Source organism: Rhinopithecus bieti, unplaced genomic scaffold (genome assembly GCF_001698545.2).
Source record: "Rhinopithecus bieti isolate Rb0 unplaced genomic scaffold, ASM169854v2 scaffold_24953, whole genome shotgun sequence".
Taxonomy (NCBI): domain Eukaryota; kingdom Metazoa; phylum Chordata; class Mammalia; order Primates; family Cercopithecidae; genus Rhinopithecus; species Rhinopithecus bieti.
The window spans coordinates 70,741-75,240 of NW_016811502.1; positions in this window are offsets into that span (position 1 = coordinate 70,741).

The window sequence follows — 4,500 nt, forward strand, 5'->3', positions numbered from 1 at the left end:
TTTGTTGTGTCTCTGCCAGGCTTTGGTATCAGGATGATGTTGGCCTCATAAAATGAGTTAGGGAGGATTCCCTCTTTTTCTATTGATTGGAATAGTTTCAGAAGGAATGGTACCAGCTCCTCCTTGTACCTCTGGTAGAATTCAGCTGTGAATCCATCTGGTCCTGGACTTTTTTTGGTGGGTAGGCTATTAATTGTTGCCTCAATTTCATAGCCTGCTATTGGTCTATTCAGGGATTCAACTTCTTCCTGGTTTAGTCTTGGGAGAGTGTAAGTGTCCAAGAAATTATCCATTTCTTCTAGATTTTCTAGTTGATTTGCGTAGAGGCGTTTATAGTATTCTCTGATGGTTGTTTGTATTTCTGTCCCAGCACCATTTATTAAAGGGACTGTCTTTTTCCCCAATGTATGTTGTTGACACCTTTGTTGAAAATGAGTTCACTGTAGATATATGGATTTATTTCTGGGATTTCTATTCTGATCCATTGTCCTAAGTGTCTGTGTTTATGCCAGTACTATGCTGTTTTGGTTACTATACCTGTATAGTATAAGTTGAAGTCAGATAATATGACTCCTCCAGTTTTGCTCTTTTTCTTCAGGAAAGCTTTGGCTACTCTTGCTATTTTGTGGTTTCATATAGATTTTAAGATTATTTTTGCTATTTTGTGAAGAAAGTCATTGGTATTTTGGTAGGGATTCCATTAAATCTGTAAATTGCCTTGAGTAGTATGGACACTTTAACAATATTCGTTCTTCCAATTCGTGAGCATGGAATATCTTTTACTTTTATGTCCTTCTCATTTTTTACATTAATGTTTTGTAGTTTTTATTATAAAGATCTTGCATTTCTTTGGTTAAGTTTATTCCTAAGTATTTTATTTTATTTATACCTATTGGAAATAAGATTACTTTCTTGACTTGTTTTTCAGATGGTTTGCTGTTGGCATGTAGAAATGCTACTTATTTTTTATATTGATTTTGTAGCCTGCAACTTTATTGAATTTATTCATCAGTTGTGAATTATTTTGTGTAGTCTTTAGGATTTCCCAAATATATGATTATATCATCTGTAAACAAAGGTAATTTGACTTCTTCCTTTCCAATTTGGATGCTCTTTACTTCTTTCTCATGTTTAATTGCTCTAGCTAGGATTTCCAGCATGTTGAATCATAGTGGTGAAAGTAAGCACCCTTTTCATGTTCCAGATCTTAAAGGAAAGGCTGTCGGTTTTTTCCTGTTTAGTATGATACTAGCTGTGGGTCTGTCATGTATAGCTTTTGTTATATTGAGGTTTACTTATTCTATGCTCCATTTTTCTGAGGATTTTTTATCATGAACAGTTGTTAAATTTTATTAAATGCTTTGGCAGGATCCATTGAGATGATCACACGGTTTTTGTCATTCATTCCATTAATATGATGTATGACATTGATTGATTTGCATATGTTGAAACATCCTGGGAGTTTGGATTAAATCAAAAGCTTCTCCTACATCTATGGAGATGATCATGTTTTTTTTTGCTTTTAATTCTGTTTGTGTGGCAAATCATATTTACTGATTTTAGTTTGTTGAACCAACTTTACATATCAGAAATAAAGCCAACTCAATCATGGTGTATTAACTTTTCGATGTACTACTGGAATTTGTTTGCTAGTATGTCATTGAGTATTTTTGCATATATGTTCATTGGGGATATTAGCCTGAAGTTTTCTTTTTCCGTTTTGTCTCTGCCAGATTTTGATATTAGGCTAATGCTTACTTCAGAGAGTCAGTTAGGGAGGAGCCCCTCTTCCTCAATTTTTTGAAATAGTTTCAAAAGGATTGTTAACAGTTATTTTTACATCCAGTAAATTTCAGCTGTGAATCCATCTGGTCCAGGGCTTCTTTTTTGTTGCTGGTATATTTTTTCTTACTAATTTCAGAGCCCGCTGTTGGTCTATTCAGAGTTTCATCTCTTCTGGTTCAATCTTGGGAGATTGTGTTTGCAAAAGTTTATTCATTTCCTCCAGATTTTCAAATTTGTGTACACAGGGTTGTTCATAGTATTCTCTGATGGTCTTCTGTATTTCTGTGGGATTGGTTGTAATTTCACCTTTCTTGTTTCTGATTTCATTTATTTGAATCTTCTCTCCTTTTTCCGTTGTTAATCTAGCTAGCAGTCTAGCAATTTTCTTTATCCTTTCAAACAACCAATTTCTGGTTTATTTGATTATTTGTATGGATTTCTGGGTCCCAATTACCTTTACTTCTGGTCTGATTTTAGTTATTTATTTTATTGTACTAGTGTTCGCGTTAGTTTGTTCTTATTATTCTAATTCCTCTAGATGTAATGTTAAATTGCTAATTTGAGACCTTTCTAACTTTTTCAAACAGGCTTTAGCATTATATACTTTTTGCTTAACACAACTTTTGCCACACCACAGAGATTCTGATATGTAGTTCCTCTGTTTTCATTTATTTTGAAGAATTTTTTCATTTCTGCCTTAATTACTTTGTTTACCCAAAAGCTGTTCAGGAGCAAGTTGTTTAATTTCCATGTAATTGTGTGGTTTGGAGAGATATTGATATTGATTTCTATTTTTACTCTAGTGTGGTCAGAGAGTATGGTTGGTATGATTTTGATTTATATAAATTTATTGAGACTTCGTCTGTGGCTGGGCACGTGGTTGATAGTGGAAATGTGTTCCATATTGCAGATGGTAAAAATGTATATTCTATGGTTAATAGGTGGAGTATTAACTGTGGAGGCCCCTACTCACTCAAGAGCAGGTAATCCATTCTCTTTTCGAAGACTAAAATGCCTGTTTGGCCACACTGCCAAGTTGCCACAGAATGGCTGACTTCATATGTGCCTGGATTTAAACGGCATCCTGCTATTAACTGTTGGTCTGGAACAACGTCTGCAACATTTTCTGGTGTCTTTCTCTCACAACATCTCCAAACCTTTCCCCACTTTAACTTTAAGGTTTGGAAGAAACAAAATGCTCTCCCTTGACCAGGGTTGCTTAGATTCCCAGTGGAAAGGTGAGTCACAGAAGGAGGTTCTCGGCTTCTCTCATATATTAGGGGTTCACTCACTTTTATCAGCCAGATGCCATAAGGGGGGCTGTTTGCTGACATTCTCCTCCCCAGGATCTGGGATGTTCTTCATGATTCCAGTGGATTCCCATTTTCCTTCTTGATTTAAAGCACACAGAGTTCATCTTTATGCACTATCTTGTGAATCCAAGTCACAGAGGCATGCTAAAAGCCTGTAATCTGCCATCTTGGACTTGTTTGTCATCATTTTTGAAATTATTTCTTTGTTCACTTAAAAAACGTTATCACATAGACTTTTGACTCTTTTTTGGGGGGGATGAGGTGAGAGGGAAGACAGCTGTTATTCATATCATTGTTCCTCTGTGTGAAATGGATTACTTTTCTCTGGTTGTCAAGATGTTCTCATCATCATTGCATTTTAGCAGTTTGACTATGATGTGTCACAATGTGATATGCTTTGAATTTGTCTACCATGGAATTAGCTGAAATTCTTAAATTTGCACATTTATGTTTTTCACCAACTTTTGAATTTTCTGACTTTTTTTCTCAGATATGTATATTTTATGCTCCAATTTTTCTTTCTTCTACCTCTCAACTACAATAAGTGTATGTTATATCATTCAATATTCCCTCACAGGTCACTTGGGATTCTTCTTTCTTTTTTCTAATGTTTTCTCTCTTCTCCAGATTGTATGATTTTCTTCTTTTTTGCTCTTGTTGCCCAGGCTGGAGTGCAATGGCACAATCTTGGCTTTCTGCAACCTCTGCCTCTCAGGTTCAAGCAATTCTCCTGCCTCAGCCTCACAAGTATCTGGAATTACAAGTGCCCGCCACCACACCCGGCTAATTTTTGCATTTTTAGTAGAGATGGGGTTTCACCATGTTGTCCAGGCTGGTCTGGAACTCCTAACCTCAGGTGATCTGCCCTACTCAGCCTCCCAAAGTGCTGGGATTACAGGCATGAGCCACCGCGCCTGGCCAATTGTATGATTTTTATTGGTATATCTATAAATTCACTGACATTTTGTTCTTTCCTCTTCTTTTAGCTGTTAATCTTATCTGGTGAATTTATTACCTCTAGTATAGTATGTTTTCATTTCTAGGATTTCCAAGTTTTTATTATTTTATCTGCTGAGATTTCCCATAAGTCAACTTATTATGAATATATTTTATGTTTTTGAACACACTTATAGTTGTTGTTTAAAAGTGCTTACCTATTAATTCTGGCATCTAGGTAAACTCTAAATTACAGCCCATTGACAGTGTTTTCAATTTGTTTTCTCGACTAAAGAAAAAAATCTCATTTCTTCACATGTCTACTAACATCTGATTAGGTACCGAGTAATGTAAATGACATGTTTTAGAGACTCTATGTCCTGCTATCTCCTTTTGAGAAGTGTTTTGTTGTTGTTGTTGTTTTGTTTTGTTTTTTTGTTTGTTTTTGGTGGGGGATATATCAGGC